Raw genomic sequence first — 27,199 nt, 5'->3', positions numbered from 1 at the left:
CTAGTTTCGGGTTGGAAGAACCGGGTTTTCTGCCTTCTCCTGGTAACTCATCCAAAGATTAGTGTTCCCCAAACTTATAATTGATGGTTTTAACACTGGCATGATGAATTCCTAACCGCTTCGTCAATTTTCGCATAGTAACACCCTTCTCACTTAGCCATGTGTCCAGAACCTTAATTTTCACTTTCTTTTCAATACGCGACATTTTGAAAACGCAGAATTTCAACCGCACAAACAAGTAAACAAACGAAAGCTGTCAGCCAAACGCATAGCATGCTGTGATCAGAGCATAAAAAACCATCACACATACATGCGTACAACACAAATGTATGTGGATAGCTTATTTTCGATACACTGGATACAGTGGAAAAGTCCATAGTTTGCTATTTCCTCAAGGCATTAGATGTATGAGAAACAAAATCGATAAAATGGATATTTCATGAGAATTTATATGAATTCTCCATCGCAAAATTTCTGATTTTTGGAATCCTCATGAAATCAATCTATATATATATATATATATATATATATATATATATATATATATATATATATATATATATATATATATATATATATATATATATATATATATATATATATATATATATATATATATATATATATATATATATATATATATATATATATATATATATATATATATATATATATATATATATATATATATATATATATATATATATGAATGATGGATGTAAGTTTGTATGTTTGTAACTCGATAACCGGAACTACTAAACGGATTGCCACCAAACTTGGCACAGGTACTTCTTGTATTTCAGAGATGGTTTTGGGAGTATATTCATATGGGAGGGAGCGTAGCAAGTGTCATAAACAAGGAGGGGTCATGAAAAAATTCAAATAACTTGACAAGAATCGATACGTTTTGAAGACCGTAGAACAATTTTGCATACCTTAGATATGACTATATGGGGGGTGGATGTTGCAAGTGTCTTTAAAAAGGGGGGAGGAATGTTTGTAACGCCATAACTTCGGAACTTCTGGACGGATTACCATCAAAGCTGGCACAGGTTCTTCTTGCTTTTCAGAGATGGTTTAAGGAGGTACTAACTGATATCTGTGAATATCTCTGAACTAACACATAAGTAATGCATATTAATTTTCACCAAGCATCCTAAATTTACGTTCCGGTTAATTACGACAGCTCAGCATTTGCGAAGAAAAGGAATAATCCTCGAATAATTTTACGCGTAGGGCAGCGACTGATGTTTTTACTTTTCATTACGGAATCTACACAACTATTTGAAGAAACGGATTATTTACCTCCTAACCTACAATCATCGTCTTCAACAGCAGCCGGTTTCCAGTTCTTCCGCGATTTTATCACACAGAAACAGTGGCACGTGCTCACAGAGCAGTCCCACATCGTGTGCGCTTTCGGGGCAAAACTCAACCAGACTCGATTTATTTAGTATGTGCTACTACTCCTACTACTGTAACTTGTTGCTGTCGGGCATGACGGGTGCGAATTCATCAGCTTTTAAGCTGCTGCAAGCTGACGGAACACCATGAAATAAATTTTCCCCATCGTTCGTCGCGGTTCGCTGAGTGCTTTTGGTTTGTACAAATATTTGAACGAAATCAACTCGTTCGTTCGGTGGGATACCAGACACCTTTCAGCTACAGGTTTTGATTTTGAAGTCGGTTGTTGTTCATTCATTACCCGATTAGGGCTTTGGTTGAGCTACGTGTTCTTCATTTCGGCACCTGCCGTCAATCGTAATGTTGATTTGTGACTAGCACAACATTTTTATTGTATCATTTCAATGGAAAACTAAAAAACATGTTTTTCGTTTTAATACAATTCCACTTCAATTTCGATTCGACAAGTACCAGCTCATAAGTACTTTGTTGTTTGCTAAGCGGACATTGACTAATATGGCTCGAACAACAACAATCAATGACGTTACCTTTGACGGTATCAACTACCGATTCGAACCTAACGTTCACAAAGCAGGCTTGTTTGAGTCACTTTGTTATTCAATTTCTATCAGGTGTACAACTTTGCTTACAGATGTATTATTCAAAGTATTGTCCGTCGCTAACGACAACTTTCTCCCATCTTTCCGGCAATTTTCGGATCCCGGCTCGAAAAAAGGAGTCCTCTTTTGACGCTATCCATGAAGCAATTCATTTTTCCAACTCTTCCAAGGATTGGCCGTGTGCCATCGAATGGAAGTCAGAAGGGGCGACATCTGGGGAATACGGCGGGTGAGGCAAGACTTCCCATTTCATCGTTTCCAGGTACTTTTTGACCACTTTTGCGACGTGAGGCCGAGCATTGTCTTGTTGGAGAATGACTTTGTCATGTCGCTCTTGATATTGTGGCCGCTTTTCTTTTAGCGCGCGACTAAGGCGCATCAGTTGCGTTCGGCAGCGATCTCCTGTGATGGTTTCACCCGGTTTTAAGAGCTCGTAGTAAATCACACCGAACTGATCCCACCATATACAAATCATAACCTTGGGGCCGTGAATATTCGGTTTTGCCTTCGACGAAGTAGCATGCCCGGGCTATCCCCATGATTTTCTGCGTTTAGGATTATCGTATCGAACCCACTTTTCATCACCGGTTACGATTCGATGTAAAAACCCCTTACGATTTTGTCTTTGAAACAGTTTCTCACATACAAATAGACGGCGCTCGATGTCCCTCGGTTTCAACTCGTACGGCACCCAGTTTCCTTCATTCTGAATCATCCCAGGGCCTTGAGACGTTTTGAAATAGCTTGCTGACTCACTCCTAACGATTCGGCAAGCTCTTCTTGGGTTTGGCACGAATCTTCATCAAGCAATGCTTCTAGTTGTTCATCTTTGAAATTTTTTTCTCTTCCACCACCATGTTTGTCTTCGACATCGGAATCACCATTTTTAAAACGTTGAAACCACTCCCGACACGTTCTTTTACTCAGAGCAGCATCACCGTAAGTTTCTGAGAGCATTCAATGCGCTTCAGCTGCATTTTTTTTTAATTGTAACAGAAAAGTAAAACTTTCCGCAAATGGCGAGAATTGGGCACATAAATAGACATTTTCGAGCGTGAATAATACGAAAACAAGAACAACTGTCACTGAAACGGCGATGACAATTCGTTAGGCACTGTACACACTCACTTTAAAGGCATTATCATCTATGTATTTTGACCAGCCTCAGCCGGTACAGCCACCTATCGGAAGCAAAGTTGTACACCTGATATTTTGAAAAAAAAATCGAAAATTTTCTAAGTTGAATTAAAAAAAAATTCGGAATAACACCAGATCTCGACGTCTCATGCATTTCTAAGACAAAACAATGAAACCAGATAGCTTAAAAAATTTGCGTAACTTCGGAAATCCTCGTTAAAAACCGCGTAAAAAAAGATCACAATGTCAATGTTTGATTGGAAAGATAGTTATTCTTCTTCTTTTTTATGGTTTTGCGTCATCTCACTTGAGATGACGCCGGTTGATTGCACTACAACTTACACGCTTAGAAAAAGTTACTCAGAGTTTAAGTACTAGTTACTCATTTTCAAATGATACATGGAAACGTCAAAAATTGAGTAGTTAACATCAATGATATTGAGTAAGTCCTACTCTAAATTTGAGTTTAACGCAAGAACTCGTTTTTTGGTTACTATTCGCAAGATCAGTCTAAAAGTTGTAATTACCATTTGTAGCAACGGGTTGTATTTTTTGTTAGTGAGACCGCGTATTTCGAGGGTGAGTCGCTCAATACAAACGGTGTTGTGTCTGTAAAAACCGGAATGATAAACTCCGTGTTGTGCTTTAGAATGGAAACGAATATGCTCAAATGTCATTTATGAGGAATAAGTGTATGATTGGTGCCTGAGCATAACTGACATGTATGTTAATTTGCGATTGACACACTACCAGAGATGTCTATCTCCTCTGTGTGACGAAGAGCAAGCAAAATTTCTCCCCTCGCACTGACAACTTCAACGAGAGCTCTTCTCTTTCACATTTATACACCACTGTTGTGTAAGTGTGCACGCATCATGAGTGCGTTTGTTTATTTCCTTTTACCTCTTCCACTGAATCGCACCAAAGTGCTAGAGCATTAGCTAATAAATTCTCTGAGGAGGATGCAGATACTTTCACAGAGGTGTACACGCCGGTGAGCACTCTGCTGTATGGTTTTCGTAGATGAAGCGTGGACACGCAAAATCAGCATAATAAAACAATTTATCGTAAAATTTTCGGTTTTCCTTGCAAATTTTTCATAGCAAGGCCAGATCTACTCTCTATTAATTGAAGTTCACAGAAGTGTTCGCTCACCATCACGCGCCAGTGGTCACTTGGGTGTATTTAGACGAGAGCGCATGTGAGCGATTCATGCGAAGAGAATGTGTTTCACTCGCGTCAGCTGCTTTAACCACAAGCACACACTCAAATGCTGTCTATTCGACACTGAGAAGAAGTGCGCTTTCCTCTTTGTGCGGTGCTTCGTTTTTTTCATCCTCGGTGTGGCAAAAATCTGAGCGTGTATAACTCTGGTGAAATGCCATCTCTGCACACTACTCCAAGCGACCACCACTTGATATAGCATTGAGTTCAATTACTTAATATTTTAATACAATACACTCACAAAAGGAGCATTTGTTTTTTGCAAATTTGGTATATGTGAAATAAAATTGCACTCAAAATTTGAGTGATAGTTACTCTATTTTTGGTACATGTACAAAAGAAGTATTACTCAGTAAATGAGTAGATTTTACCCAAATATCGTTTCCAGTGGAAGAACTCAAATTTGAGTAACTTCGGAGTTACTCTAAATTAGAGTTGTTCCACTTTTTCTGTAGATGAGTGAGATCTTACTCATTTTTGAGTAACTATTTTTAAGCGTGTAGGATAATATTGCCAGTTAATTTTGGATTATACTCCAATGGACTTTCTTTTCACTGGACTATCAGCGAACATATTTATGTGTCAACAACAATCACCAACCAGTTGCCAAAGTATGGATCCAAATTATTTCGCGAAATACTCTAATTTTCACCGCACTAACGAGACATAACGTGCACGCTCGTTGAGAGTTTCGCAGAAAGTTTTTCTAGTCTAAAATTTTACTTTCATTTATTTTATTTCACAAAACGTGGCGCAAAAACCACTCGCTCACATTTGTTGGTTGTTTGTTGTCAGCGAGACGACCGTAGGCCGCGGGTGTTGCCAGAAGTCATAACCATCATATTAATTTTGCCGGATTTGTAACCGAAGCTACAGTCTGTTTCAAAAGATTTTTGATAATATAATTAAAAATATCCCAATTTGAGAGAAAAAGCTTTACCTCCTCTTAGACAAACGTAAACTTTTAGGAAACCCTTCTTCCAAAGAGTTCATGTGATTTATGAATAATCCCAACAAATTGACATTGACACTGCTCGAAATCTTCTAGTGTCGCCATCTTTTCGCCAAATGAAAGAAATCAAGTTCTAGAGTGAGTATAGTTTAATAATACTGTTAGTTTGGCAAAACAATAAAAAGTTTCAATAGTAAAGCATGATCATCAAGTTGACATCGAAACGGAGACTTATTACTTAACACCAGAAACCAAATCGATTGGATCGCAAAGTTGTTCACAACGTGCCGTTTGGGCAAAATACGCGCGCTACACGGTAGAAATACTGAATCCATGTAAAAAGCTGATAATAACTGAAGACAACCATTGCCGTAAATATATCAGCCGAACGTGTTTTCTCGGGGATAAAACAACTAATCGTGAACAAACACCCGATTGGTGGCAAACAGATCACAAATCACGTAAGCAGGTCTTTCTGGTGAACAGAACGCAAAACCTGAAGTCATGTTTCCCCAAAAGTAACCAAGCGCAGTGATGACAGTCATTAGGGTTGACTATGGATATGGCAATAAACGAAGTCACGGTCTGTTGATTCGCTTGAAGCTTGCTGCTACTGAATAAATTTGAAAATAGAACGCTGTAGCAGAGTGATGTCACATGATGAAATCCCTTTCCAGCATAGGTTACTTTGTGTGCTACGACGATGACGACGACCACGAATGAAATATTTAAATCATCGGACCATCATTGCAGCCTTTGTTCGGTTCGGTTCAAACAATAGCAAACCGTAGCCTACTCCGGTACTCCTAGAACCATCACACGTGACTGCAGATCGGTGCAGTGTTGCCCACCTGTATGCTAAATCAAAACAATCCAACAACAACCCTGTCATAGGAAAGCAACCTTGCCCTAACATAACCTTACAAACAATTTGGTACAATAAGCGATTTCATGCTTTGTACTGAAAGGCCACAACCAGGGAGTACTCGCCAATTGCCTACAATGAATTATGGGGGGGGGGGGGAGGCACAACAGTGTGTACCGTGTGTTGCGTCACCCGGAGTAATGTGAGGTATTTTTTGTTGTTGTTGTTTTTGAGTAAGAAGCCAATGCTACAGAAAGGAACAAATCGACCTTTTTGCCACCTAGCGGCGACGACGGCGGCGGCGGTATGAATGTGGAAAAGGTGCAGGCAAATTGCAGAAATTGAAACGCTCCGTGCGTGTGCAGCGACGCATCGACCGACCCTTCGTGTGCAACTACACGTGTTCCATTTTGCAAGACAACAAACTCAACGGCCGTGTTCGCGGATCTACCGGAGTTTCTTTGTTCGTAAAGTGGTGAAACAACAGTTTAGCATTGTTGGGATGGGATGCATTTTTTTTGTTTGATAGCCACTAGAATTTCTTTGCAATTAAAATATTTCAACTGGCCCGATAGGGCGCGCGCCCGGGACATTGCGATCGTTCCGGACAACACACGAAAAAAAAAAATACTTCATGTTCCGGAAAGGGTTCAATAAACTCAAATAACGCTTCATATTTTTATAGTAGTGTGTCACGGTTTTGAAATTATTTGCCGTTGCAACATTCCGACTAATAAAAAAATCAATTATACACACCCGTTGCACATCTCTCAAAGCTGCCATAATTGATGATGGGTGCAGCTACCTACGCCACTACCGCACTGCAGTCGTCTAAGCCAAGTGCAGCGATGGGGAATAAGGGTAAGATGAGTAGTGATCATCCGGGAATAACAGATCATACTTCTATATCAAACAATTTTGATCGCACATTTTCAATTATACTTCGTCGCATATTCAGAGTCTAATTCTCATCAAGTGGACGATCGTACCCCGAATCCCCCTCGTCATTTTGATTTGATCCTTATGCTATCATGCCAAGCTAATATGGGTACCATTAATGATTGATGTCTATAACAACATCATTAGTGGTAACATCTTCGTTAGTCGTTGTTCGTATGATCCAAGACTAGTGGTCAAGGCATCCGACGACGGAGGGCTATAAATTGTGCAAACGTTCACACCTGTTATGATTAATTTAGCGAAAAGAATTAATGTTTTGTTTACGTTTATGAATTAACGAATCGAAAGGAAAAAAATATTGTAGATGTAGATGTGAATTCTGAGACTAAACCAACATATTTCTAGAATAATGTGATGATGTTTTAAGAATTATATTTCAACATTTCGAATTACAATGAAATCTCATGTATTTATCAAAAAAAAAATCATGCAAGCATTTGATAAATTATTGACATTTGTTTGGTGAAATTCTCGACACTTTTGCTTTACGGCATTCTTCTTAGTTTTTTCGAGTTTCCATTCCATTTTACCACAATAGATTTCGATTGAACATATTCCTAGGCAGACAGGTGAATTGAAGTCCTTGAGGAAAAATTACACCGGATGAATACCACTCTAGCTTACTATCTTTTAGAATAGTGGTATGATGCTAAACCTCATCAAATGAATGGGTTTTCATAGTGCTGTGAAAACGCATAAAAAGCGATTTTTGAGCTATTCAGTCTTGTAAATTTCACAAATGATTATGCCTGGTGTGATGAATATTTCCCTTCGCATTTCACTGCAGATGAAAAATAGCCTTTCAACTGAAATATTTTCAATCGACATTTTATTCTTTCACTGCTTCTAAAAACCTGTTCTTAAAAAACCACTCTGAAAAGGTAGCTCTCAAGAACGTACGCAAACATTTGAGACGTAAAATGTTGGAACGCAAAAATTTTTAAATCATGTTGTCAACTTTTGTAACGTGAAAATTTAGGACGTAATATTTCCTTACGTAAAACTTTCTGTTTTCAAATTTGTAAAAAAATTTTCCTACGCATACAAAATCCGTACGTAAAACTTTCTAACTGAAAAATTATCGAAGTAAAATTTTCTATTGCTAAATATTTTGAGGTAGTATTTTTATGACGTGAAATTGTCTGACGCGAAATTTTTCAAATCGGATATAAAATTTTTTGAGGTCAAATTTTTGCTGTGAAAATTATCAACATAAAATTCTTGTGGAATTTTCTGATGCAAAAGTTTCGGACGTACAAATTCCTGTTGTAAAGTTTTTTGACAATGAATTTTCTGATGTTAAAATTTCTTACGTCAAATTTTCTGTTGTAAAATCATCTAACGTAAAAATTTCGGATATAAAATTTTCTGACGTGAAAACTTCGGACATTTTTTAACATAAAATTTTCTAACTCAAAAATTTCTGACGTAAAACTTTCGGACAATATATTCTCCGGGGAAAAATTTTCGGTTGTAAAAAGTTGGATAAAAAAATTGATGACGTCAAACTTTCTGCCGTAAAATTTCTTAATGGAAAATTTTCTGACTTAGAAATTTCGGATATACAAATAATCGTTGTACGTCACATTTTCTGACATGAAAGTTCCGGACGTAAATATTTATGTTGTAAATCTTTCGGACGTAAAAATTTTTCAATTTTCGGTTCTGAAATCTTCTGAAATCAAATTTTCTGACATAAAATTGTCAGGCTAAATTTTGCTGTCGTGAAAATTTCTTTTGTAAAACTTTCGCCTGTAAATATTTGGTTATAAAAATTTGACGTCAAATTTTCTGCCGTAAAAATTATTGACGTGAAATTTCTTGATTTTATTTTTTTTACGTAAAATTTTCTACCGTAATATTTATCGTTAAATATTCCGATGTCACATTTCGGACGTAACATTTTGAGGTAAAATGTTTTTACACACAATTTTTGGTTGTGAAAATTCGGTTATGAAATTTTCTGAAGTCAAATGTCCTGTCGTAAAATTGACTTAAATTTAACTGAAGCTAAAACTTTCTGACGTAAAAATTTCTCTAAGGTAAAATTTTCTTTTTCGATCGTAAAACTCGTGTAAAAATGTCTAACATCAATTTTTTTGCGGTAAATTTGCTAACCGCAATTTCGGAATTAATATTTTTTGAACTAAAATAATCTGATGCAAAAGTTTCGAGCGTTATATTGTCTGAGGTTGTCCAAATTCAGCTATAAAACTTGAGCTAATATGGGTACCATTAAAATTTCGTCAAAATTTCGGAATTAATATTTTTCGAACTAAAATAATCTGATGCAAAAGTTTCGAGCGTTATATTGTCTGAGGTTGTCCAAATTCAGCTATAAAACTTTCTAATAAAATTTTCGGTTGTCAAAATTCAGTTGTAAAACTTTCTGAAGTCAAATTCAAGTCTACTTTTCTGACTTGAAAATTTCGGACGTGAAAATTTCGGTTGTAAAATTTTGTGAAGTAAAAATCTCCGATGTAATATTTCCTTAAGGAAAATGTTCGGACGTAAAAATATTGAACGTAATATATTCTGAGGTAAAATTTTCTGACTCAAACTTTTCGGTCAATTTTTTTACAATTTGATTATAAAAATGTCAGAGTCAAATTTTCTGCCGTAAAAATAACCGACGTTAAATCGTAATCGTGAATGTTTCTGACGCAGGAAAAAATTGACAGCATAGTTGCCAGTCTAGTTCCTGATTCCAGTTTCAGAATTCAAGACTAGAATTCAGATCCAGGAATGCAAATTCGGAGAAAATTATATCCACGTTGTGGAACATCGAACTCTCCACTCCAAATTTCACTGGCAAATCGACAATTTTGCCTCGTTTATTCTGCCTTATTGGTTTAATTCGCCATGTGTGCAATCTTTCTGAAATCGGGCAATTTTATTGCGTTCTCCAGACACCAGTGCAATTATTTGGCAGTCTTTTTAGTTTTTAACATAAAATAGATCCAGGGATTTTTGACACTTCCTTCCTGTTCCTTTGTTCCTTTACTAGCTTTATAGCTTTCACGGGAACAATCATCGATATATTATCGTAGACGAAATTATGTGCAATATGCTTAAAATTCGATTAATGAGCCTTATTCTTTGTAACTTTCAAAACGGCCTATCGTACGATATGCCGCAATCACATCCATAATTGAGAAGTTTTGTTTCTTATATGCATATAATTCTATTTCCATTTCTTTCGTTTGGGCGTAACAATGCCATTTTTGGCAACACCGCATGTCAACTTTTTCCTTTGTTTTCCTACAAGCTTCTTTCGGTGACAACATATAACTTCCAATTAGACTGTTTTTTTTTGTTATATCTGTTTAATCAATCTTCCTAGCTTCTTTCAGTTCCATGTTGACGCACGCACACTGTCATAACATATTTGTAAACATCAGTTAACATATTTACTACGCATTCAGAGCGAGTCGCGATATATTTTTGTTAATTGTTTCACTTGAAAAATAGCCCGATTGTGTATCTTGATTGTTACATTGCCTTATTTGAAAATATATCATAACAAAAACAGGGAGGACTGTCCCCAATTACCTAGTTATTAATTGGTTAAGAATTTATGTATGAACCCCGCGCAGAAGACGTCCAATCGTCATAAAAGTTTGTTCTAGAGGAGACTATCTCTCTGCCTGCCTCTAAGTCGTTGTTTCGGTGGCATGATATGTGCAAATCCTTACTTGGGATCGCTAAAATGGAGAGTACTGCTATACTCATCATACTCCTTTGATATTGCTCCATCCGATTACTACCTGTTTCGTTAGATGGTACATGCGTTAATTTTGAAGCGAATACGTCTTACTTCACTATGGGGTGCATTTTTAAAATTTACTCAGTACAAGAATGGGTAGAACTTAATGGTGAATATCTAACTTTCCAAAATGTTTGGTTAGAACGAGCGTTAAGGGAACATTAAGTGCCCAAAATGGAGCGCACAAAATTACTTCTCCTTACAGATTCTAACTATGCATAATTTTATAAATGAACTGAATAATATTGAAACAAGATTTTTGCTGTTCTCATATAGAAAGGCTATGCCATTATTCACCTTTATTCTGAATAACGACATATCGTATTTTCGATCGTATTTCATTCGTATTCCTCTAGCAAAATCAAAGGTAGCTAGGATTCGACCGAATCTTATTCGATCGAAAAAAACCAATACGTCGTTATTTAGAATAAGGGCGATTGTAAAAATCGACTTTCGTACCGAGGCCCGGAGGACCAAGTGTCATATACCATTCGATTCAGTTCGTCGAGTACGCAAAATGTCTGTGTGTGTGAACTCGATTTTCTCGGAGATGGCTGGACCGATTTTCACAAACTTAGGTTCAAATGAAAGGTCTGTTGGTCGAATAGGTTTCCGGATCGAATTTCCGGTTCAAGAGTAACGGGGTAAAATGTGAACAAATGAAAAAAAGTGCACCCGATTTTCTCAGAGACCGCTGAAGCGTCAGTTTTATTCGTAGTCACATCATCCAGTGATGTCTCTTCCATTACCCACCCATTATTTTGTTAGTTATAGGTGTTACGAAGAGTTTCATGTTTTACATTTTGCTGTGTTAAAGATGTTACGAAGCGTTACATATGCTACTTTTTTGTGGGCTATAGGTGTTACGAAGCGTTACTTTTTTATGTGTTAAAGATGTTAAGAATCATTACATGCTATTTTTTGTGAGCGTTATATAGATTTTACGAAGTGTTACTTTTTTGTGTGTTGAAGATATTACGAAGCGTTACATGCTGTACTTTTTGATCTGCTATAGGTGCTACGAAGCGTTACATACGTTACTTGTTTGAGTTGTAGGTGAATCGAAGCGTTACTCTTTGTGTGCTAAAAGTGTTACGAATTGTTACATGTGTTCCTTTTTTGTAAGTTATAGACGCTACGAAGCGTTACATGCGTTACTTTTTTGTAAGTTAAAGGTGTTACTAAGCGTTATATGCGTTACTTTTCGTAAGTTACAGACGTTACGAAGCGTTACATTTTTTGTATGTTATAGGCGTTACGAAGCGTTACTTTTTTTAATGTTACGAGCATTACGAAACGTTACAATTGTTACGTTTTAGTAAGTTACATGCGTTACTTATTTATAAGTTATAGGTGTTACGAAGCGTTACATGCATTACTTTTTAATAAGTTATAGGCGTTACGAAGCATTACATGCGTTACTTTTTAGAAAGTTATAGGCGTTAAGTAGCGTTACATGCGTTAGTTTTTTGTAAGTTAAAGGTGTTAAGCGTTACATGCGTTATTTTTTCGTAAGTTATAGACGTTACAAAGCGTTACTTTTTTGTATGTTATAGGCGTTACGAAGCGTTACTTTTTGTATGTTACGAGCGTTACGAAACGTTACAATTGTTACGTTTTAGTAATTTACATGCGTTACTTATTTGTAAGTTATAGGTGCATTACTTTTTAATAAGTTATAGGCGTTACGAAGCATTACATGCGTTACTTTTTAGAAAGTTATAAGCGTTAAGTAGCGTTACATGCGTTGCTTTTTTGTAAGTGAAACGTGTTACTAAGCGTTACATACGTTATTTTTTAAAAAGTTATAGGCATTGCGAAGAATTACATGCATTACTTTTTAGTAAATTACAGGCGTTACGAAGCGTTACTTTTTTGTATGTTATAGACGTTACGAAGCGTTACTTTTTTGTATGTTACGAGCGTTACGAAACGTTACAATTGTTACGTTTTAGAAAGTCCATGCGTTACTTGTTTGTAAATTATAGGTGTTACGAAGCGTTACATGCATTAATTTTTAATAAGTTATAGGCGTTACACTTTTTAGAAAGTTATAGGCGTTAAGTAGCGTTACATGCGTTACTTTTTTGTAAGTTAAAGGTGTTACTAAACGTTACATGCGTTATTTTTTCGTAAGTTATAGACGTTACGAAGTGCTACTTTTTTGTATGTTATAGGCGTTACGAAGCGTTACTTTTTTGTATGTTACGAGCGTTACGAAACGTTACAATTGTTACGTTTTAGTAAGTTACATGCGTTACTTATTTGTAAGTTATAGGTGTTACGAAGCGTTACATGCATTACTTTTTATTAAGTTATAGGCGTTACGAAGCATTTCATGCGTTACTTTTTAGAAAGTTATAGGCGTTAAGTAGCGTTACATGGATTTATTTTTATGTGAATTATAGGTGTTACGAAGCGTTACATGCATTACTTTTTGTGTAAGCTATAGAGGTTACGAAGGGTTACTTTTCTGGGAGTTAACCCTCAGGGTACGGACTGGGTTACCGTAACCCGAGCGAAATTTGAAAGAAACGCCATACGAAGAGAAGTCGGCGAGGGGGGTCCGGACCAGAGGGGGAAAAAACTTATAGGTACACACTATTAGAGGCCCAAGCGGCAGAGTCAGTCTCCGCTTTGTGTCCGAGCTAGACACATATAAACATTGTGCTCGGGTGTGGTACACCCAGTCCGTATCGAACGTTACAAAATCCAAAATTTTCCAAAAAATTAAGTTTTAATTTTCGTCTGTTTGCCGCTGAGGAATAAAAAGGTAAGTAAGAATACGTACTCTTTACTTAATTTTGTAGATTCTAACCTCAAAATAACGCGTTGTACATGGTGTAAGCGAAGTATTGTAGTAGATCTCAATCACTTGAACGTACGTCTTATATCGAAATCTTTGCTGCTCGTAGTGAATTATAACTCATTAAATTTTGTTTCTTGTAATTTTTTGTTAAAGATCACGCATTAAAAACATGGCAACGCGTCGATGTCATAAGGCGATGTGTAAAGAGCACGTAGCGAAACTGTGCTGCGAGGGCGGCAATATTATGTAACATGACTTGTGTAACTTTTTAATAATAAATATTCGCCTTTAACAATTATGTTTGGTATTTATTTATATGATACTACTCAACAATATCTGAGAAACAATTTTTTTACGCTCAAAGTAATTAATTTTAACCTTTATCATCATAAATCAACGAAACAACGTTTTTTCGCTAACTCGAAAAAAACGCGTATTTTCATTTTTCAAAAAAAATATAGTTTTTGGAATAAATCAAAAAACCGTTATGGACATTTGTAAGAACTACTTTTTACCTTCCAAATGCGAGTTATACAATGTTAATTTTTTTTTTCAAAAAGTTACAGCAATTTGAAAAAAAAACGTTTTTTACAAAAAAAATTCAAGACCCGTTCACATTTTTCATTATAATTTTTTTTCAATCAGTTAAATGATTAATCTGACAACTCTATTATATTTTTGAGACAATTTCACATAAAATAAAAAAAAAATTATTCAAATTGACAAAGTACAGCTCGATATACACCCAATCAAAGTCGCCGGGTTAGGCTAACCCTGTCCGTACTGAACGTAACTTTTTTATAGTCCGTACCCTGAGGGTTAAAGATGTTACGAAGCGATAAATGTGTTACTTTTTTTGTAAGTTACAGAAGCTACGAAGCGCTACTTGCGTTACTTTTTTGTAAATTGTGGTGTTTCGAAGCGTTACTTTTATATGAGCTATAGGTGTTACGAAGCGTTACTTTTTAGTGTGTTATAGCTGTTACGAAGCATTACGTGCACTATTCTGGTTCTGGAATTACGGAGTGATAACTGTGAAAAGTTCATTTTTAAACTTCAAATTTCTCAGCTAAGCCTGGATCGATTTCTACAAACTTGGGTTCAATTGAAGGATCTCATGGTCGGCACCGAGCACACACTAGCACGAGTTTTCAACCGCGTTGAAGAAACCAAAATCAAGATACCCACTTTACGAGAATTTCAATAGATTGAATTTTATTTGAAGCGACATGCATCGGAATTGCTTCACGAAATGTATAAAATTGTAAATCCAGTAGTGCAGTAATATCGTGCATCACGAGACATGTTTCATGCAGCTGATAAAAAACTAGGATCCTGTTTAGCTTGAATTTCATATGCAAACGTAACACGGGCGCAGGATTTCACTTGATTCGTTGTAGATTCAAATGGAAGGTCTTGTAGTCCTGTACAAAATTCCTGAATTTTATTTAAATCGGACTTCCGGTTCCGGCACTTGAGGTTCAAACTACTTAGTCATTTTCGTTTACAAATTTTATACGGAACGGAAAAAACTTGTCTAAACTGTGTTCAAAACTGTGTCAATCGGTAGTCATTGTCAGTAGCAGGCCTAATAAACCAATTTCGGCTATCCTGGTTCCCGGTTTCCGTTTCCAGAAGCACCGGAAAAAGTGAAACTGTTTCGTTTTGTGGGCTGCACTAGTTGATGCAGAAACAAACTTTTTCGGTTTTTTTTTTCAAGAAGCAACGAAAATTATTGCGAAGAATTATCACATTATTACTACCTTGATCAGTTCCCGGAATTCATTAAGAAAATTAAAAATACAAGATTATTCTTTAAAATCGATATTGTCCCCTTCAAATTACTCCCCATCAACTGTAACACACTTATGCCAGCGCTCCAATCCAATCCTCGAAACATTTTTCATATTCAGTTTTCGGTATGCCAATCAGAGCCATCTGCAATTTTTCCATAATCTCATCTCGGGTGCTAAAACAACGCGTTCCACGGAGCGGTTTCTTGAGTCGACCGAATAGGAAAAAAGTTGCAGGGAGCCAAATCAGGTGAATTCGGTGGTTGCTGAATGGTATTCGTTTCGTTTTTAGCCAAACGATGGCATTGTGTGTGACGGTGCGTTATCGTGGTGCAAGATCCAGGAGTTGATTTCCCACAAAGCTGGTCTTTTTCGGCGAATTGCTTCACGCAAACGTCTCGGAACGCCCGAATAATACTTCTAATAGTCAATTTGTGGTCTACGGTCATCCATTCTTTGATTTTTCGTCCGTCCGTCGATGTCGATGGCCTACCGCTTCTCTCATCATCATTCACAGACTCGCGGTCACTTTTGGAACGTTCGGATTAAACTGATAAACGACTGTTTTCTTCAGAGTATCGTTGCGAAACACTCTTCTAACATCTGTAATGTCGTCGTACCATTGAAACCGTTTTTAACGTGAAATCGAGGACACGCACAATCGCAGATGTACTCAATACAGCGTAACTTTTACAAATGGCCAGGTATAAAGCTGAACATTTGATAGCATATCAATGACAGATGTGGCAACCTAAAAGAAAAATCTAATCGGGTGACTGAGAGCGCCACACGTTGGTGATTCCGGGAACTTTTTGAGTAGTATATATGAGGGTATGAGTGGCATGAGAAAGCACAATAACTAAGACACTAATAAACCGAATATGATTAAGTCTGGACAGCTGGCATCTGAATAATGGTTCTATTGAACGAGTCTGTCTGTCAGACTGGGGACTTATTGACCGATGTGTTATTTTCTTGTATTGAAGCTAGGATTTTATGATTTAATAATTATAAAATTACAGTGGAAGTTATTTACTTGCTATCTACAAATCATCATAGTAGTGTACGATCGAGATATTTCATTCGAAGGTTTTTTTTTGTTAATTATTTATATTTTGATAAGAGATCAAAAACATGGAATTGATTAGATTTCGACTTAATCGAAGCGCAAATTTCCGGTGAGTTGACGTGATCACATTTGTTCCAACCTCAAAAAAAAATAATGATAAATTAATTAAAAGATATCATGCCAGCGTGAAATCGAAACTTGATTTACAACATTTATAAAACACAGATTTTATCTTTTACCTTCGAGGGAAACATAGCCCCGTATTGATCGAAGTCTAAAGTTGAAGCCTTCGGAATTTTAAATTTCCCGGGCACTTTTTTCCCTTTTTCCTCAACCGACCTCTGCCTGAGGTTACGCATGCATGACCCAGCAGCGACTATTTTCTCCAAATAAACAGTAAAAATATTTAAAGTACCCGCATAATACGCAAAATGAATCTGCAAACAGACCAACTGGCCGCAGTTCGTCGCTTTCGGTGCCGTGCGAATCGTTCGTTTCTTCCTCCGACAACGACGGTGATGGTGGTGGTGGTGGCAGAGGCCGGAGTCAACAGGTAGGTAACCTAACTGAGCTGAGCCGGAGGCAGCACTCAGCTGCAGCAGCAACAGCAGTAGCCAGAAAAAGCATTCAGCAGAAAGCGGGAAGCAAACGGCTGAGAGTACCCTGGTATGGTATTCAAGCCCCGAAACTCACCGAACCGGGGAACCATAGGAGCAGTGGCCATTGTGTGCAGTATGGTGAGCCCCCTACTCAAACGAGAACATTTTGAAACGTCGGAATGGCAGAGGCATGGAACGGCGGATGAATGGATGGATGGATGCCATCGCAGCAAAAAAAATAATAATAAAAAAAAAAATACTCCGCTGCTTGCCGATGGAAATTGGCTATTTGATGTTTTGTGTACACCTTGCTTCAGTTTTGTACACATGTTCGAGACGGCAAGACCACTTTTTCAGCGGATCGCTCGTCGAACGTCGAAACTTTGTGCTGTCGAAACCCTTCGTGTTTGTTTGGGATTTTTCGTTGGAATAGTCGTATTGCTCGAACGTCAGTGGTGAACGAAGAGGTGATAAAACTTTTCTGCGACTGAAAATGAGAAAGTGTCACCCGTTCGGGCGGGGTGAAATCGTGCAACAATCGACGGACCGCGCTCGGATTGCGAGTGGAGGTCGAAGCCCGTTTTAAATGTGCTAATAGGCGATTCCCGCCGAAAGTGGTTGTGCGCTCAAAAGTACAGAAAAAAAGAGAAGAAATTTTTTTGTTTTCAAGTAAAGTGCAGTTAAAAAAAAAGAGCCACCGAAGTGCCTCCGGTAAAACAAACTTTGCGCCGTGGAATGTGCGTACAAATGACACGGAATGACCATGGGAGAAAAAACTTTATGACCGTTGATGGAAAAGAGGTGCATGCCAAAGTGCGCGTGATTTTGTGGGCCCGTTGTTCCGATTGACCTGCGCAAGTGCTGCAACGTGATGTGCTGGGAAGATTCGATCGTGCGAAATTTGCGGACTCTCCGCATCCGATGAAATCTCGCTTGTATTTAAATACGAACTCGTGCGCAGTTTGTAATTATCGGAGGGCCTGAAACCGTTGGCTGGCTGCTGGTCCGGTCGGTCGGAAGAAATTATATAAGCAAAGCTTTTAATAACACTCATCATTCGCTTAGGTCCGATTACCGGAAGGGCTCGTTTGCATAAAGGAGCATGTGGGGAACGTACAGGGAGTAAGTTTGCGGGACGGGATGTGAGGCTTTGTGATGCAGAATAAGCGATTTATGCCTACGGGAAGCTACCGTTGGTGTCATATGTACGTGCGAATGGTGTTGATTCACCGTGGAATTGAGGAACAGTCATAGAAGTTGACAGCTTTATTATCGCTGCTTTTCAGATAATTCTTACCTTAATATTCAAGAAACTCAAGTCTAGGTACTTGTTTCAGTATCGCAGCTGACGAATTTCGTGCCACATCGTATTCGAAGTTGGCCTCTTTCAGGTTGAAATGAAACTTTCTGGACAAGGAGACTTTGTCACAAAGTAGCCACTTCTCGCCTACTTTGTTTTCTTAAAATTGATCTGAACTGTCTTTTTACCGCAACGGAAAAAACCGTTACTGCTGTCATGATTTAAAAATCGTTGAGCCAATCATTTTAACTTGCCATGAAATCATGATAATTGTTCATCATTCTATGAACAAAATTATTCAGATCATGAGAAAATTAATCATGATCAAAAATGCGTTTCATTCAAAACTCGTAGCTCCAATCTTCTACCCGGATATCACTTTGAACCCTCTGCCTCAAGTGATGTGACGATAGATCAATGGGAAGGCAAAAAAAAAGAAATTGGAAAGCAAGAACTACTTAAAATGTCCACTTGAATCTGAGATATATTTATTTCATAATCAAAAATTGTGTTTTCTTACCCACCTGACTGACGGAAAATTGGAGATAACCAATATCACTATCTTTACGTTTCGTCTTAGGCTGTGAACCATTTCGCGGTTAATTTTATCTTTTGGTTGAAATCTGACACTTGTGCGGTTATTTTGTTTCGATCAGTTAAATTTAAATAAAACTGCAGCTCATTTCAAAATTTGACGGACGGAAAATTATCTGGGTTTATTTTCCACTGAAAATAATTTCAACTAAAGAAATTATATTAGAATTTTCATTGCAAGATTTTTTTCAGTGTTGGACAATAACCATCGATCTGTCAAAAATAACCATGCTCTCGAGCAGGGTTATTTTTGACAACATCAAATTAACCGCTCGAGTGTCAGATTTTAACCAAAAGTAAAATTAACCGTGAAATGGTTCACAGCCTTAGACTCGTCAGCAGGTTTGCCACATTTAAATCTGCATTTTTAAGAAGAAAAATCTGTAAATCTGTATCGAGAGCTCAAAAACCTGTATTGAAAATCTGTATATAGAAATCGAAGCACAACGGAATGGAAAAGTCTTTAGAACCCAAATTTAAAGAAACCAAAACTTTTCTTAGTCTGAATTTCATGATTTTGTAGTTGAAAAAACGCTGGAAGTTGTTTATAGCAATTTTTGAAAGCATAAGCAATTACGCTACACTAGTTGTAAATAAAAGTAAGCATAAACAAATCTTATAATTATTAGCAGATAGAATCTGTGTTTACTGTCCTTAACATACTCTTTTATATTTAGTTTTATTCTCTTTTTAGAATTAACACACAATCAGGATAATGTTTTCATTTTGAAAAACTAATCAATACCATTATTTAATATATTTTAACTTGAACTTTTTATTCAATTTTTAATCCACGCTATCAAAAATCTGTACAAATCTGTATTTTTTGCCAAAAATTTGTAATCTGCATATACAGAATCTTGGTCATAAATGTATCTGAAAAGTCTGTAAAATGCAGATTAATCTGTATATGTGCCAACCCTGCCAACACATCCCTGTCAAAGAATTGTTGTCAATTTATTTATTTCACTAAACTAGATAACAGATTCTTCCATATAGAAAATTTATTGGTTTTAAACAGAGATGCCAGTTCTTCAGATTTGTCTGCAAATCTGTAATTTTCTAAAATAAGCTGCAGACATGTTTTTGTTGCAGACTTCTGTAAATCAAGATTTTCGCAGACATTTGCAAAAATTACTTTTATAACCTACGCCTTGTTATTCTGTCCGCTAAATCAATTTCGTTCTCCATTCTTTATAGATAGCTTGAGCCCGCTGACTTTGTTTTTCGAGTTTACAGACTTTTTCAATCCTGCTCGAAGCTATTTGCGAAACTTTTATTTTGTTGTTTTATTCAGTGGATGTAAAAAAAGTGGAATAATTTTCATACGTAATAAACCAGCTCATACAATTTTGATCGAAGAGTATACGATAATTATCAAATAGTAATTGAAACCAAATTCGAGAAATGAATCGATGTTTTTCTCCATTTACTGTCAATGTGAGTTTCACCGTCCTTTGAAAGTGAGCTGATTTATGGCTCATTTGTTGAGGAACATTGGTTAGGTATAATTTGGAAAAGGAAAATTTCATGGCCGCCGTCGCATTTATTGAAATCAAGTAAATTGCACAATCCGAAAACGGTGAAAATATTAATGTCTTTCATGATTCATTTTCAGAATGCCTGTACACTTTCTTGATACAACAAAACTGATTTATTCCAAAATGACGATGGATCACAAAAATTAATTTTTCGTAGACTTTCGCAAATGACGCAAATTCACGAAAAAAATACATTTTTTCACTTTGAGAGAAAGTCTCAAAGTCGTGAGTATAATTTGTGATATTCTTACTATGGAATCGTCTTTCTAAAACGAAAAATGTTATCAAAATTACAGCTGATCCTTCTACATTTTTCACTACGTTAGGTTAATTTAGAAGGTGCGCCCGGGTTGGCGGTTCAATGCATAAGGCACTGGTCTTACAAACCAGATGTCGTATGTTCGAGCTCCGACCTGGAAGGATTCGTAGTGTCAGTAGAATCGTAGCACCAGCCATGCAATGGTTCTGTACACTCTGAATCGGCTGCGAAGTCTGTTGAAACAGAAGGTCAAATTCCACTACAGGAATGTAATACCAAGGCTTTTTTTTCCTTCCAAATCTTTCGGCATAATTTGCGTTATACTGTCAGGCGTTCTTCGGATCGTTTTATGACATTGTGGAATTCGCTATTCCCAACTTTATCTCCGTGCAAATTTTTTTCCCCCAACGAACTGTTATTCCGTCGCCATTTCGGAAACTGTGGTTCCCGTGACGAAATCAACTCACAGAGTGTAAACAATACACATTAAACTATGTTTACGTATTATTTCAATAAATTTTACTCAACGGATCTGAATGCTAGATTTTCGAAGTAACACTGATGTGGTTTTCGCTTGATCCCAAACCTAACCCAGTTCCAACGCTAACTGCTGTCAAACCGTTTGTTTGAAGCTAGTTTCGAACCTAGTTTCAACGTTGTTCGACTGGAAATCGAGTCAGTTTCGAACCTGGTTTTTATATAAGGTTTGCTTAAACCCCCGTTGCTATGTGCGAACCCAACACTGTTTCGTGAAAAGTGATTGTTTGATGAAACTGCCTGGGTTAGTTTCAATGTTCTCAAGCGAAAACGACATGAATACTTCGCAAAATATTTATTAAAATTGTCGTATTCGGCTGAATGAACCAAACCGAGAATCGACGTTTAAGATCACGTCCCAAATTGAAAGGTTTGGAATGCGCTCCAAGTAGTCTCTCGAGTCCCTTGCGTTCGGTCGAATTGGCGATTCCTAACTGTTTCGGGATCCACCTGTAAGACTTCTTCTTTCTTGGAAGCCATCTCGATAGTCACTTGACAGATAGAATGTGAAGAAATTTTGCTGATGTAAACATTACACTCTAAACTAGTTTTTCTCCAAATTTTTTTTAATTTTTGTCCATGCAATGAAATGCTATATAGTTTACAAAGAAAAGCGTTGCTTTTTTCTAGTCCCTAATCTCGATTAACCACAGCTAGTCAGTACCTTTAGTATCAGTATCATCCGATTCAATGTGGTACAGTAAACTTCCGACATATATAACTAAAATTATCCGGTTATCTAGCTTGACTGAAACTTTAACATATGACATCTACTCAATAACGGTACATCCAGTTTTTCCTGACCAACGTAACGACCAACTATGTCGTGGCACTGTTTGAATCTATCTCCGAAGTTTCTAAAACCACGAAAAAGAGTACTTCAAACCCAAATCACGGCGGCGGCCCCGTCTATGACTAATGCTGCCAGTTCTCTTCAATTCCCAAGCACCTTTCGCACAGGTGTCACTCTGGCCAACATTCTCACCCGAAGTATACGTTTTCAATAACAACAAAAAAAACATTACCGCGCACTGTACCGCCATCATCTCCGCTCATCGGAGATCGCTTTTAGTGTTTGGAAACATGTGGTCTGTCTGTGTGTTGCGCTGTGAAATTCCATCGGACGTCGAGAGCGGATGGAAGTGGATGGCGGTTTTTTTTTCTTCTACCGATTTGCCTGCATGCCCCGCACAGTCCGAGTGCTGTGCCCAGGGGCCAGCCGGTTAAGTCCACTATTGCGGTTATTATGTTATGATGAAGCACTTTTTTCCCATGCGATCGTGTATCGTCATTAATGTTATGTGAGAATCTTGGACTAGGTCGGCATTGTTTACACTAGGGTAAATGGTTTCGTTTTATTCACCGAGTGTTGCATTTTTACAGTTTTGGGGCGGACCGAATCGAACCATTATTCCATTATCGGTATTTGGTTTCAAATTGAAGATTACTGAGTTAAAAATAACAGCTACAATCCTCCGACTAAAATTGGTTTCAATATAATTGTGTTCTCCTTTATTCGTTACGCTTCGTTTTTGACACATCTGAATATAGCAATTTAAATGCAGTAGTTTAACTTGAACCAGGCATAAAATTTGGCAAAAAGTTTAAACTAGCACTACTTTTCATCAACATACGACCACAAACAAGACACGAACCTTTCTTGTCCAATTGAAGAATTACACGCATAAATTTTTTTTTTTTGCATAAATATCTGTTTATTAATCTTATTTTTGTGTATTACATCAACATTTTACAGTACAAGTGTTTTGACCCTTTGGCCTTTCATCTTTGTTGTTCATACGATTCGTTATTAACATTAGGTGTTTTAGTTACTCTTGTTTTACATACTAATGTTTAATCATAATATTTATTTTAATTATTAATAAAATATCTACCTACTTATAACTATCCCTAACCTAATACGTACAAATTTTGAATTATTTGTATTTCAGAGATTGAGCACCTCTCTTCAAATTTCGTGCAGTATTGTTCGAATTTTTGTTCTAGTATATCCAGGGAGGCCATCTCATGTACTTCACTAGTCCTTGTCCAAGGGGGTAGATTTAGAATCATCTTTAAGATCTTACTTTGAATGCGCTGGAGCCTAAGTTTGTGTGTTCGTGCACAGCCCCGCCAAACAGGGACTGCGTATTCAATTGCGGGGTAGATGATTTGTTTATAGACAGCCATCTGATTCTTCAGGCATAGTTTAGATGTTCTACAAATCAGCGGATACAGAGACCTAATGAGTATGCTGCATTTTTGAACGATTTTATCAACATGTGACCTGAATATCAGATGTCTGTCAAAGGTGAGTCCTAGATAGATAACTTCATCGGACCATTGAATGACCTCATCACCGAATCGTATTCTGCATTCGTCTGATGGAACAAGTTTTGGAGATCTTGAATGTGGAAACAAGATGACCTGAGTTTTTGCTGCATTGATCACAATTTTCCAGCTTGTAAAATATTCCGTTAAAGCGTCCAGACCTGTCTGTAGTTTATTCTTCAGAGCATTAATGACACGACCTTTGTAAAGAATGGCAGTATCATCAGCAAATTGTGACAGAACACCACCACCCGGAAGAGGTGGGATGTCTGATGTGAAAATGTTGTATAGAATGGGACCTAGGATACTTCCCTGGGGTACACCAGCAGGAATAGTAAATCTTTCTGAAAGTGCATTATTCAGGGAAACCTGGAATGCTCTATCTGCAAGATAATTTTTGATAATTTTAATAAGATACATGGGAAAATTATACCGATGCAGTTTGAACACCAGTCCATCGTGCCACACATTATCGAATGCCTTTTCAATATCCAATATTGCCATGGCAGTCGTTTTGGACACTGATTTGTTTTGCTGGATGACGTTGTTAACTCTTGTGAGTTGGTGGATGGTGGATCTTCCTTTCCGGAACCCAAACTGTTCTTCCAGAAATATATCCTGTTCATCTGCGAAAGCAAGAATTCGCCTTTGTATTGACTTTTCAAACAGCTTGGATAGGGCAGAGAGTAAGCTGATGGGCCGATAGCTCTTGGAAAAGGAAGGATCTTTCCCCGGTTTCAAAACTGGGATAACTTTAGCTAACTTCCACATTGAAGGGAAGTAACCAAGCTCCCAGCACCTGTTAAAAATTTTAGCTAAAAAGACAAATGAGCGAATACTCAAATGTTTCAGCTCAATGTTGAATGTGTTGTCGAAACCGGGGGCCTTCATATTTTTGGATTTTTTCACAAAAGCCATCAGCTCATTCGCATTGACTCTACTTTCCTCAGGAATCAAGCTGTCTGATTGGTCAACCTCAGCTACGCTATCAGCAACGGCTCTTTCATGTGGACTAACAATGTTGAGTCCTAAATTGTGAGAACACACAAACTGCTGGCCTAGCGCATTTGCCTTCTCTACTGGTGTGATTAAAGGTATTCCTTCAGCTGCGTCCTGGGGTGACATCAGAGGAGGAATAGGCTTCGGTTTTTTCTTAAGCACCTTCGTTAAGGACCAGAAGGGCTTTGAATGTGGGAGAATTTCTCGAAGCTTTTGCTGGAAGTTCCTGTTGCGAAGCTCAGATATCCGTTCCTGGATTATCCTAGTTAAGTTGTTATAAGTAGTCTTCCTATCTAGGATGCCAGTTCGTTGATACTGCCTCCGGTAGATATTCCGAAGTCGGATGAGTTTCTTGGTGACACTGTCGATTTGAAGAGAGGAACTCGGCATATGTTGTACTGGAACCGTCCTATCACGAGCGACTGTGATTGAATGCTGGAAGGAAGATAGGGCTGCATCGATTTCCATCGGGGAATCAAGTGGCAGATCGATATTAATAAGTTGGTCGGCGATTTGTTGAAATTGGACCCAATCGGTGCGATAATAGTTCCTCCGAGGTTGAATAGGCACTGTTTCTGGTGAAGATCCCAACATCAATATTACTGGAAAGTGATCAGAAGAGAGCTCGTTGAAGACAACCGGAGAGCTGTCTATGGCGATGTTGCTGATGAATATATCCAAAATGGAATGAACTCCCGATCTGGAAAGTCGCGTTGGTTGATCCGGAGCGAAAATGTTGTATTGTCCAGCTTCGTAATCTTCGGCAAGTACGAATCCGTTTCGATTCTGTCTTCTGTTTCCCCACAGCTCATGCCGTGCGTTCAGGTCCCCAGCAATGATGAATTTGTTCTGTCGTCGAGTGAGCATAGCCAGATCTCGCTTCAATGATGCACACGTACCATCTCGAAGATTGGTTTGTTTGGGGCAGTACGCTGCAATGATGATGATGGGTCCCATCGTCGTTGTAATCTCAATTCCGATGGCTTCTATGAGTTGCAATTTAAAGGCTGACAGAAGCCTGTGCTGAATGGATCGTTTAACGGCAATGGCAACTCCCCCTCCTCTGGTAGTTGTCCTGTCGAGCCTGTGAATCCTGTAATTGGAAATAAAAATAGAAATTTCAGGTTTAAGATGAGTTTCAGTTAAAATAGCAATATCGGCATTCTTCTCTTGAAGAAAGTCGGACAATTCAGCAGTTTTGCTCCTGAGTGAGCAAGCATTCCAATTTACTATAACCAACTCATTATATTACATATTCGATGATGAATTTGCCTAAGGCGTTGATTTGATCTAACCGCGTTCTGCAGTTTCGTAGTTTTGTTGTCATTGTTTCAAAAATGACGATCAGTTGTTCAGCAGAGAATAAATCACCAGAGTCATCCTTTGCTTGTGGTTGATTATTGCCCCATCCAGGAGGGATTCTTGAGGAAGATTCTTTTTGAGATCCAGCGGCTGAAGTCTTTGGATTGCTGCGAGGAAGTGGCGGCAAATTCGGAATATCCCTCTTCGGTGGGAGCCGTGGGAAATTAATTTCATCCTTCTGTGGAACATTCTTGCGCGTTGATTGTTTACGGGATGCCTGCTGTCGAATTTTTGTGAACTCAGCACGTTTGGGACACGATTTGCTAGTAGATGGATGGTCGCCATCACAGTTCACACATTTTACAGCGATGTCATCTAGTAGGCAATCGTTGGTATTGTGTGGTTCGGCACATTTCCCGCACCGACTTTTCATGTGGCAATTCCTCGCTCCATGGCCGTAGTTCAAACAGTTCGTGCACTGTGTGACATCCCGATGTACCGGTTTATACTTTTGCCATTCGATGATTATGTGAAATAACGATTTAATCGTTTTCAGTTGACTCATGGTGATGGAGCCCTTCTCCAGATGAATCAGGTACAGTTGATCTCTAAACTTTTTGTCCGTATTATGTCGCTTCATTTTGAACACCATCAAAGGCTTTAGTCCAGCCTCCGACAGTGCCTGCTTTAGTTCGGCTTCCATCATGTCGGGTAGTCCTCGAAGTACAACCTTCATAGGTTTGTTGGCGGCAATATCGTGTGTGAAGTATTCCGCTTTTGTCTGCTTCAGATAACATTCCACTCCTTTGTAGTGGTTCAAAGCCGGAACAGTTATTTTGTAGCCTTCAGTACATAAACGGATTGTTGCCTGTAGTCCTTTGCTGATCAGTGTGTTGAAATCCGAGCGTAGAGTTGGTGGGAAGCCCTTCAGGTAGAAAGGCGGCATTTTTTCCTTCTTCGACAGTTCCTCTTCGGCATCAACTGGCAGATCAGCATATTGGTTTTTACTCAGCAAACGGTCGTTTACCTGTACATCACTTGGCTTCAGACGCTTAGCATCCTTTGGATCCTTCTCGGATCTATGGCGGTTTTTACCCATAGCTTAGGTAGGTAGACAACTGCGAATAAAAAAAATAAA

General features: G+C 37.9%; 1 protein-coding gene across 7 annotated transcripts in view; it reads left to right on the top strand.

The window, feature by feature from the left end:
• Nucleotides 1–17,505: 17,505 nt before the first annotated feature.
• LOC131426170 (uncharacterized) overlaps nucleotides 17,506–27,199 on the top strand; it is a 50,413-nt gene continuing 40,719 nt past the window's right edge. For 3 of the 7 annotated variants that reach the window (XM_058588669.1, XM_058588670.1, XM_058588664.1), the window contains exon 1: nucleotides 17,506–18,162. The gene's annotated coding sequence lies outside the window, so the exon portion shown is untranslated. The other 4 variants (XM_058588666.1, XM_058588665.1, XM_058588667.1 and 1 more) reach the window with 4 other exon arrangements.

Source organism: Malaya genurostris, chromosome 1 (genome assembly GCF_030247185.1).
Source record: "Malaya genurostris strain Urasoe2022 chromosome 1, Malgen_1.1, whole genome shotgun sequence".
Classification (NCBI taxonomy): domain Eukaryota; kingdom Metazoa; phylum Arthropoda; class Insecta; order Diptera; family Culicidae; genus Malaya; species Malaya genurostris.
Note: the sequence above shows the minus strand (reverse complement) of the source record. Positions and strands in the feature narration are given on the sequence as shown.